The sequence below is a fragment of the Sarcophilus harrisii genome, chromosome 6 (assembly GCF_902635505.1).
Source record: "Sarcophilus harrisii chromosome 6, mSarHar1.11, whole genome shotgun sequence".
In the NCBI taxonomy this organism is placed as follows: Eukaryota; Metazoa; Chordata; class Mammalia; order Dasyuromorphia; family Dasyuridae; genus Sarcophilus; species Sarcophilus harrisii.
This window is the reverse complement of record NC_045431.1, coordinates 6,683,730-6,695,030: the sequence shown is the minus strand read 5'-3', so window position 1 is coordinate 6,695,030 and position 11,301 is coordinate 6,683,730. Positions and strand designations below refer to the sequence as shown.

At 37.1% G+C, this 11,301-nt stretch overlaps 1 protein-coding gene across 1 annotated transcript in view; it reads right to left on the bottom strand.

Annotated features, from left to right (window-relative positions):
* C1QTNF7 (C1q and TNF related 7) overlaps positions 1 to 11,301 on the bottom strand; it is a 118,766-nt gene that overhangs the window by 76,408 nt on the left and 31,057 nt on the right. The window lies entirely within an intron of this gene.

Genomic DNA, 11,301 nt, shown 5'->3' with positions numbered 1-11,301 from the left:
TCTGTTCTCTGAGTGTGTGATTCCTTTTCTCAGTGTCTAGTGAGAGATGATGCTGAAAAAAGAGTAGATTATAGGATTTTTTCTTCTCTGAAACTGTAGTCTTGGAAAAAGACCTTGATCATTGACTTCTGTTTTTATCTTTTTCTGTTTTAAGTGAAGGAGATTAATCTGGAGGTTAGCAGAATGAGGCATAGGACTCTGTGCATCAGAATTTAGGTTGGATTTTGCAGCTGGTGTTCCAAGGAGCCAGAAGTGACCTTTGAGAACCAAAGGCCAGTGGTAACTGAGAAGAAGACTGGCAATCATACCACATCTAGGGGTACACTTGGGGTAGAAATTTGACTAAAAGGAATTTCTTGTGCTTGTTTTTGCGGTATCTTTGAAGTAAATATCCTTTTGTAAAAACTGATCGATGCTAAATGGTTAAACAGAACTGGGGTCTCATCACTGACACCTAATAGGGAATGTGGGGGACCCATCCAAAAGTTAGTAGGGCTCTGAGCTGATAAATTGAGAAAAAAGGCATCTTTAAATCTCTCAAGTTACCCTGAATCTTCTTGAAGAGTAGATATTGCCTCATTGACTTTGGGGAAATAAATCAGAACATAATCATTACAAAAGAAAGAGAAGATTGTCAACAGAACATTGAAAAATGCAGAGAAGTGAGCAGAAAGTTCAATAGAAATATAGAAAGCAAGGACAATTTTATTACTATCATGTTAAATATAATATAGTTTTAATAAAACTAAATTATATATATATATATAAAATTCACAGGGTCATATATAATCTTTCTGATTCTTCTTTTTACATTAAATTGCCCATTGAGTTCATAATAAAAATAGTTAAGAAAAAGTCAGTTAACTGACACCAGTGTTCTGTTCTGTTTATTCATTTATTTGTTCATTCAACAAACAGTGAAGTGTTAACTCTGTGGTATACATAGTGCCAAAGGGAAAAAAGAAATTATTCTTTCCCAATTTTTTTGCAAAAGAGATAAAACAGTTATGGGGATGAATATGTGTGTCAGCAAAATAAATAAAGGGCCATGACAATTCTGAGAAAGAGCCATCACATTCATTTGAAGAACACATGGAATGTTTCATGGAAAAGTGTGAATTTGAGTTGGACTAAGATGTAATCATTTCAATAAGCCAAGATGGAGTTGGTGAGAAGAGATAGGCATTTGAATGAATGAGTAGATGAATTCTAGATGATTGGGTTATTGTTTAAAATACAGGAATGACAGGTTACTGAGTGAAGCTGGAGTAAAAAAAATACATATATATTTTTTTCCAAAGGATCTCTTAAATCTAATAAAAGAGGCTTTAATATGGCTATACATAAGTCTCAAACTAAATATTAAAGATGGTGGCTATAATACAGGAAGAAACATAAGAGAAATACAGGAGAGATTAATTTCAGAGAATCCAGCACTAAAACTGAGATCAGCATTATAAATGTAAGTATGAATGTGAAAGGTGCATCTCACAAGCAAAGTTGATTTAAGATCAAGAGATTTTAAAGTAAGGAGGCAAATTTGATCTCAGGTATTACTAAAACTTAGTTGTATTGAACTGATGACTGAAATGTGGGTTTAGAAGTATATTTCCTAGAATGAACAACATTTAGGTGGAAATTAACAGAAATGATACTGAAATTAGAATATCCTATATAGGCTACCAAAACAGAAGGAATAAATTAATGAGGGATTGAGGAAATAAATTATAAGCCTGACTTGGAGGCATTATTTAGTACTAAAGGAGTATTCCATTAACTAAATCTTCTGATGGAGTATGCTCCTTTCCCCCCTTTTTTTCTCTCTGTATCTATCTCCAAAGCAAAATAACTAATTCTTAGATTCGTCTTAAATAGAAGTTCAGTCTTCAAAAGGTGTATTAGAAGTAACTGACATCTTAGACCTATTTCTGACTAACAAGGAGAAAAAGTGTATGGAAATGATCAGATCTTTGATAGGAAGTGATCACTCCTTTTTTATAATTCATAATAGTGGAGGGGAAAGCCAGTCAAAAGTCCAATATCGACCCTTTTTTTCAAAGAACAGATTTCAAAGGTTTCAGGATGTCATAATCAAAAATTCAATAAGAGAAGTCAGTCTGGGGAAAATGGGAAACCCTCAAAAATAATGTCTTTAAGACAAGGAGAAATTATTCTAATAAGGAGAAAAATGAAGCTTTCTCTTAAGAAACTTATATGCATGCACAGGAAATTCATTGATCAGATAAAAAAGCATGTACAGAAGATATAAACAAGGGTAGATAATAGAAGATGAATATGAAACCATAACATAATCCTTTAAGAATGATGCCAGAAGTACTAAAGGTCAGAATGAGCTAAGTTGTCAAGAAAATCAAAGAAAACCACCCATTGGTTTTTTATGAAATTATATTGGAGAAAAGAGGAAAATGAAAGAAAGGATGGTACTAGAGTTTGGAGTTAATAGGTTAATTATATAAATCAAGAGAAAGTAGAACTACTCAACTCTTGTTTTGCTTTTTATTTTCTGTCAAGCAGAATGATCTTTGTTCTGAGAAGTATGATCCCCAAATATCTAATATAGTGTTCAAATCCAACCTGAGTAAGGTGACAATAATAAGTACCTAGATTCTTGAGGAGTTCATGTCATCATACCTAGATAAACTGTATCCCAGGGCAGTGAAAGAATCAGTAGATGTAATTGCTGACCCATGGTCAGTGATATTTGAAATATTGTGAAGAATAGGAGAGGCCCTATAGGAGTGGGCAAGGGAAAATATACTGTTTTCAAAAAAAAAAAAAAGTAAAAAAATTGATGGTAAATGAGCCTGACTTAGATTCTTGGCAGAATTCTAGGACATATTGTTAAAGGGATGTATTGTTAGTGAACATCTAGATGGGAAGTAATAGCCACAAAGACCTTAGATGGTTTCATCAAGAAAAGTGTGGTTAGATGAGCCTTATTTTGTTTTTTGATGGGGAAGATGGTGAATGAGTTTGAATGTTCACTGTTAGAGACAATTCTCATACTAATGAAGTAATGGATCCATTGAAGTATTAAATTATTAGATTGGCATATCAAGGAACTTATAAGTGCCTCCCTCACACTTCCTAGCTGTATGTCCCAGGGCAAGTCACTTAATCCTGTTTGCCTCGGTTTCCTCATCTGTAAAATGAGCTGGAGAAGGAAATGGCAAAACAGTATCTTTGCCAAGAAAACCCCAATTGAGGACACAAGGAGTTGGACACAACTGAAATATTCAACTACAGTAACAATAATTCAAGTGACTATGGCTCATGTAATTTACTTATATTCAAATGAAACATTTGACAAAGGCTTTCCTGCAGTTCTTATGAACAAGATAAGAGAAATATGGGTTATGTGACATGACAATGAATTGGATTGAATGACCACACACAAAACGTGGTCCTAAATGGTTCAATGTTATTTAGAAGGAAGTCTCAACTGCACTACTTCAAAAATCTGTGCTTGGTTTTATGTTTGTAGCCAGAAAATATTCCTGTGGAGGGCAAAGTTGTCTAAGAATTTTCCTTTTTTTCTTCTTGAAAAGAAGAGGATAGATTCCTTTCAAACCATTCGAGTTTCTCCCTACTAAGGACAGTTCAAGGCAATATAACCTTTCCTTTTGGCCACTGCCTTTTCCCCCCACCCTCTGACTCCTTTCCTTTCTCATGGGGGGAAGATACACAGAATGCCTTTTTAAACTGATTTGCTTTGGCTACGGACTCAATTTTTGAGCCTAGAAGCAAATTAATTCTCATGTCCATATGGTCTTTTTCCTCTTATTTTGAGAAGCTTATTAAGATGATTTATTATTAATGAAACAATAAAAGCTTAAGCTTGGATTGCCAAGATAGTATCAGACTTTTTTCCTTTTAAAATCTTTGTGTATTCTATATAGCCCCTGCTTTTCCCCTCTCTGATTTCTTTGGACTCAAATGATAAGTAAAAAAGTAGTACAAAGCATTCATAATTGATCTTGATTTTTATGTGAAGAGAAATAAGGGTTTTTTAAAAAAGGGAATGCAAGGGAAAAGTATAGCACCTGTTTAGATCATCAGGAACAGGAAGAGAAGGTGGAGAACTCAACTTTTTCTTCCACTAAGAAAAGATAGCTACAAAGGGTTGGACATGTCGAAATGACTGAACAACAACACTTAGAGAATGCTATCAATTTCTGCTGTGGAATCATTTAATAGTGGCCAAGACTTGGGGGGCAGCAACTTTCCATTCTGGGCATTTAAGAGCTATGGCCACAGTACCTGCAGGAGCACTCACCAGGCTTTCCTTCCACCATGGTTACTTCCCCAATAGATAACTTGATTAGGAAACATGACTGTTAGCTCTTGGGATCAAGATCCCCAGTTGTTTCCACTAGAATCTGAAGAGAGATAGTGGAGGTTGTTGTTTTGTTGTAGTGCCGGGGGTGATTGCTGTCTCCTGAATCTCCCTTACCTTGCTTTATGTCTTGGCTTGCCTTCCCTGTTTGTGGAAGTTGTTTGACTGATGGCTGACTCCTTTTCCACAGGGGCTGCTTCTCTGGTAATGGCTGTCATGGTTAGACTGGAAGCAGGGCAAGTGATGGGAGACCTGTTGCCACTTTCAGGGTTCCTACATCTGATTGGTATCAGTGGATTGGTTGGCAGTTGTCACTGGTGGTAACAAGAAAGGTAGAATCCTTCTTCACTACTTTTCCTCCATTTACTAGGGCTTGGTTGGAAACAGGTTTGGTAAACTGGTAATCCAAACTATTAATGTTATCAGAATTTTGTGGGAGGTGTGTATATGTTGTCTTTTCTGCTCTGTGCTCTTTAGATAATTCTGGGAACATCTATCTTCAATTGAAAATCCAATTATTAATTTTTAACTTTCAGTGGAAATCCTATCTTGCCTAAAGCTATAGGATCTGGCAAAAATACATTAATTTTTAAGGACTCGGCACTTAACCATAAGCAACACAATTCACAGCATTCCCCCCAGTATATTTCAAGAGCCTACTCTATCTGACTACAGTTCTCCTTTGAAGATTGGAAAATGCCTTCTTTCTGACTTTATTTTTAAATTTTTATTGAAAACATTAAAATATGGGCACAGCTTCAAAGCATATTTTGTTTGTAATTGAGATGCCTTGCCCGGTTTATACAGCTTTCTTAAAATTAATACTAAGAGCTCAAAAAAAGAGCTTGGAATTCTCATCAGTTTCCATTTCGAAGAGTAGTTTTTTAAAAGGCTAAAAATAAAAATGAAAAATCCCCTTAAAAAGAATGTAATTCCAAGAGCTCATTCCCACCCAACCCCCAAACCCACGATGTCTTTTATAGATATTTTCCCTATTTGGCAGTTTCAACAGGATGATATGAAGAAAATATTTAGTAAATGTATTTGTAACTAATACTTTATTATATTATTATCATTATGACTACTAATAATAATCCAAGCAAAAATTCACATAATATTAACAAAACACAGAGCTACCACATGGAGTGATTATCACTTCCTCTTCAAAAAGGAGGAATACTAATACATGTTCTTAGATAATATGATAAGCAAGTTAAAAACATATAAAATTTCTTCAGGAACATATGGCACTTCATAGAGCAATAGTAAAACTAAATAATACATATAGACCATTAGACTTATTGAATGAACTATTTTTGATTTATCTCTAGATAGAGTCTATTAAAAAAAAAACTAAACCAAACCAAAACCTTACATTCAGGAGTAGAACACAAAGACCTTCAAAAACGTCCACATTAATTTTGCCAACAATATATTGACAAAGTAGTGTTGGACCTTTTAACAATGACAGATTCAAGCATTTTTATTTAAAGAAGTTCATGATAGAAATAAAAGAACAGATAATTATTATGTTCATCCTTAAGGATCTTAGATTTTTTGGAAATGATAAAAATGGTCAAATCTACTTTAGGTTGCAAACATTTAGCACCTTTTAAATACTTAAAAAGACACGATGAAGTGATCAAAATATTATACCAAAAGGTTGCTATCCTTTGTGAACAAACAGATGACAAATTCCCAATTCATTCTACAAAATGTTCTTAAGAAATCAACAAAGAAACCACTGGAACTGAGCATTATCATGGTATAGTGGAAGAGTAGCCAATGGACCCAGTCTTTATGAACATATCAGTATATTGGGATTCAAAGGAGACCCCAAAATGTTGGGATTCCAGACAGGTGTCATGAGAAGTCTCAAAAGAATTTTCAGACTCGAACCCATCTCCAAGTTAAGGGGCAAAGTTTATCATAATTGTAATAGTGAATCAGGTTAAGTTCCAAGAGAATTTAGCAAAGAGCTAGAAGCAAGGAGACAATTTTATGGGAGAGAGAAGCAAAGATCAGGTTCAAGTCACTGATATGCTAATTTTATGGCTTAGAGGTACAATTGAGGAATGGTAGGGTATGTTCCTCTGTGGGGAGAGACCGTGTTTCTCTTTCATACTTACATAGCCAGCAGCTAGCACAGAGACTGGCCCATAGTAAGAAACTTAATAGATGTTTATTGACTTAATAAATGTTTTTGAATGTCTTATTGGAGTTGTCTTGAAGATTTTCCCAGTGAGTCTTCAGGACATGAGCTTGGGTCTCAAGACTTTCAATTATTTATAATAAAGCCCCCAAATAGTAATTTGATCTACTTGCTCAATACTCTGCCAAAAATGAAACATAAAAGAATAGTTGAATAGCAATTTGTCACAAGGTCATCTCTCTCTCTAAACTTCATTGTATATGAAAATAATATAAAGATATAAAGGATAGGAAATAATCATGATACTATTACTAACCTACACTCATATAAAGTTCTATAGTTTATGTACTTGATGGAATGGGAAAACTCTGGATTTGGAAATGAAGGACCTAAACCGGAATCCAAGTGGGTACTTCTTACTGCTTCTTCCTTCCTTCCTCTTCCTTCCTCCATACCCTTATCTGCAGGTGCTCTGCCTGAAGAAATAAAATTTTTTTGATCGCTGAAATCTCCCAAGATATCTTGGGGTTTACCAGCTAAATTTCTTTCTTAAAATTCTTGTTTTAAACCTGAATCACTCTGGATTTCGATTGGCCAGCTATAGGTTAATTGGTAATTGTTTAGGATCTGACTAACTCAGAGTGAATGTAAATAGCAATTGTTTCTGTTTTGATCAGAAGTTCTGAGGGTCTTTCCCCCTCAGATTGTTTTTTTTAAAACTGGTAAAAGAGACCATCCTCTGCCTCATTTCTTACCTAGCCTCAACCACCAATTGAGTGTTGCCCCAGGCAAATTGAGACCAAGGCCAAGGTTCCACTGCATTCAGGGTCATCTCCAGTCATTCTGATGGATGTTTTGCCTCTGGCTCCAGATGGCTCTGGAGGAGAAACTGAGGCTGGTGATTTTACATAGCCCTCCCTCATTTAAGTCCAATTCACTTACAAATCATAGCATTATCTTCCTGTTGCCATGGCCCTCTTTGAAAACTAAGGACAAACAATACACTAACGTGTATAACTAAGAGCAGACTGGAGTATGTACTCCTGTGTAAGGTTTAGGGACAGGTATTCTTAACCTGGGACTCTGAGTTTATTTATTTATTTTAATATTTTAGGGTCAGTTAAATGGCACAGTGGATAGAGCACCAGCCCTGAAGTCAGGAGGAGCTGAATTCAAATCTGATCTCTGACACTTAATACTTCCCAGCTAAACCCCACACCCAATATGTATGTGTGTGTATATATATATATAGGGATTCATGGACTTGCTAAAGGGGTCCATGGTGCAGAAGAGTTGAAGAACCTCTGGGTCAGACTCGTTTAGAGGTAGAACACTAAACATCTCTTTAATATTCTTTGGAGACTGAATAAGAGGATGTTCTCCCCAAAGGTCAAATGTTTTGGCCACAGCCATCACTGTTTGGCAAGCTTCCTCAAGAGGAGACTAGGTTGTGACCTAAGTGGGGTGTGAATAAGCTTTTACAGGGCGCCAACTATGTGCTGTTTGCCTCTAAAGTGGCCTCTATAATGGATACTCTGGGAAACGATTCCAGATATGTGAGTGTAAGAACTCCGACCCAAAACCACAGTTTCGTCTGTAATTACATTCTGGGGTGTGGATCAGACTATGTCTCAGAGACAATAATTCATTGAAACTTTTTTTTAATTGCTAAGCAAGGGATCCTATTTTTGCCACAGAAAGGGAAGATCCGACATACACTCTGCCCTCTGTGTGGACAGACTGTTTAGTTTGTTCCCAGAACACAAATCTAGTGCAGACATAACACAGCTGTGTTAGCTGAAGGTAGTGGAGGGGACACCCATTCTGGGCAGTTTCTTTTATTCTCAACGTGCCATGAATTTGCCTGCTCCTGGGCCAGGGCACTGTTTGCCCGGGAAAGACTCTCAGCAGATGTGGTCAGCTTGCCCTTGCTCCTTTCCCACTAGAAATTTCGACTTCTTTAGGTTACGGTGATTTCTCTGTGATCTATTCAATGGACAGTGATGTGATATGTCCAGAGATTTAGTGGAATGAGCAGGTGAGGAGATGTCAGCACATGAGGAGGACTCTGATTCAGTTATGGAATGAAATACCCAAGGGAGAGGGAAATTAGGTGTGAACAAGGCCTCATTCATCTTGGAAGAAGTGAAGCAATTTGAGCTATTGGATGAACTCATAGAAGGCTGCAAAGTGCACTGGGATTGATGGCCAAAGAAACCATCCGAGTCCCGGATCTGTGCGTTTTGGAGAAGGGCGGGCAGCAGCTGTTTTGGCCGCCAAACGTTAGAACAATTCGAGGAGCTGGACCCTTGTGTCTGTAAACAGAGGAGAGAATAGTTGGGGTGGAAATTGAGTCTTTCTTCTTCCTCCTGACTCTCCCAGTGACCAGAGGACAGCTTTGTGAACTTCAAGAGGCTCCCAGAATTGGACTTTCCATTTGTGTTCCTAGCAATGGTCTTGCAACAACACCAAGGGCTGAAAGCAGCACCTGAACCAGGAGTTGAGAGAAGTCCCCACAGACAAACTCAACACAGCGATGAAGAACAGCAGATTCAGGACCCTAGAAGGTAGACTACAAATCCCCATTTCTCCTGGACTTTGTATATTTTTATGTCATGGTAGATCCTAAGGATTAGGGGAAATTGTTCTTTATGTTAACTAGTAGCATACTATCTCAGTAAATACTCCTTAACAAAAAATAAGTAATTCTGTCTGGAATCCATGGGCAACATACTATATGGGAGCTCATAAGCATTTGACCACCTGAGCCCCTTCAAATTATTCCTAGAATCCTTAGGAGAGAAGCAGTCAATTGGGGACTTTGATTGAATGGAGATTTGGAGAGTGATATATATCTTTATGAGTTGTCTCCCTTGTTAGAATGTAAACTCCTTGAGGGCAGGGCTAGAGGAGGTGAGAGAGTATGGGGTAGGGGTGAGGTATCATTTATGTCTTGGTATGTATGCCCAGTATTTTTTTAAACAATAGTTTTTTTTTCAAAATAAATGTATTTACCCTTGCAAAACCCTGTATTTCAAATGTTTCTCCCTCCTTCCCTTCACTCCCTCTTCTCTAGACAGCAAGTAATCCAATATATGTTAAACATATGTAATTCTTTTTTTAGCTTTTTCTTTACAAAACACATGCATGGATAGTTTTCAACAGTCACCCTTGCAAAACCTTGTGTTCCAAATTTTTCTCTCCTTTCCTAGACAGCAAGTAATGCAATATATGTTTAACATGTGCAATTGTTCTATACATATTTCCATAGTTATTTTGTTACAAAAAATTCAAATAAAAAAGGGAAAAATATGACAAAGAAAAAATGCAGAGAAACGACAACAAAAAGTGAAAATATTATGTTGTGATCCACATTCAGTTCCCATAATCCTCTCTTTGGATTATGTCCAGTATTTAGTCCACTGCCTGGCACAAGGAAGTGTTAAATAAATGTTTGTTGAATGATTGATTAAATTAAGATGGTGGCCATGTGAGTAGTGAGAAGGGGATAGATAGAAAACATGTCAAAGAAGTGTAATTAGCAAGATCTGGCCACCCATTAGATTGTATTACATCTACTCTGTATGTACTCAGCCATTTTACATGATTTCCTTTTTTTGAGCGCAAGTTCTCTCAGGGAAGACATTTGTTTGGTTGTCATTGCTTGCCTTTCTTAGAATCCCTAGGGCTTGGCCTGGTGCCTTGGAATTTGTGATGGAGGAGGCAGAAGCAGGTACGGATGTTTATAGAATCCAGATTTGGGAGAGCAGATGTCAAGATGGTACAGAGAAAAAGTACGGAGAATACATGAACCAGCAAGAACACAAAACCCTACCAGGGAAGTCAGCCCAGTATGGCTAGGAAGCCAGGAAAAATGAAATTCTGAAGACACAAAGAAACGATTCTGATGCAGAGGATGAAGGGGAAATTGTTTAAAGAAACATGTGTTGATGCACAGGGAGCTCACCAAATAACTGAGATTCCAAAAGACATATGCAGAAGGCGTCAGTGAGGGCAAAGAATGGAGGAAAAGCTCGTCCTGATGCTGTCAGAGGGCTAGAACTTAAGATGAGCCGAGGGATATGAAGAACTAAGTATGACAAGAGAGCTTCTTATGGAAAAGAGGGGAACCACAAAGGGAAAGGATTGCTGCTTGATTGGTGTGTGAGGGTAAGTGTGTGTGTGTGTGTGTGTGTGTGTGTGTGTGTGTGTGTGTGGACAAGGCTTATTGAAGACTGAGAATTCTGTCTTCTGTGTCCAGGCAAATCCTCTTTGGACTGGAAAGGGCTAGAAGAATGCATGAGGGATTGAGATCCAAGACAAAGAGGGAGATAAGAAATGAACAACTAGTTGTCTTTGACAAACAATTTGATTCATATAAACATTTCCCGGCAAAGTGAAGTACGTGCCATTGATGCTTACAGGACCACTTTCAGTTGTCATTAAACAGTTGTCAAGAACAGGAGACACTACAGAACCAGATAAGGGCAAATCACTTAATTTTTTTTTTTATTAAGGAAGTGAGTGAAGTAGGAATACAACAGGGCACTGAATCTTACTTTGAATCTTGATAAAATTCTCAAAGGGTGATTATTGATTGTCTATAAAGAGAAGAAATGATCGTGAAGACTCAGAATGACTTCATCAAGAGGAGGTGCACAAGGAAGCTCATTTCTTTCTTTGATGAGGTAGATTCATACAGTGGAAACAAGAAAACATTTAATGACACTGAACCATCTCATATTGCAGTGGTGTGATAAGCATTTGTAAGAGGCCAGTGTATGAAAATCAA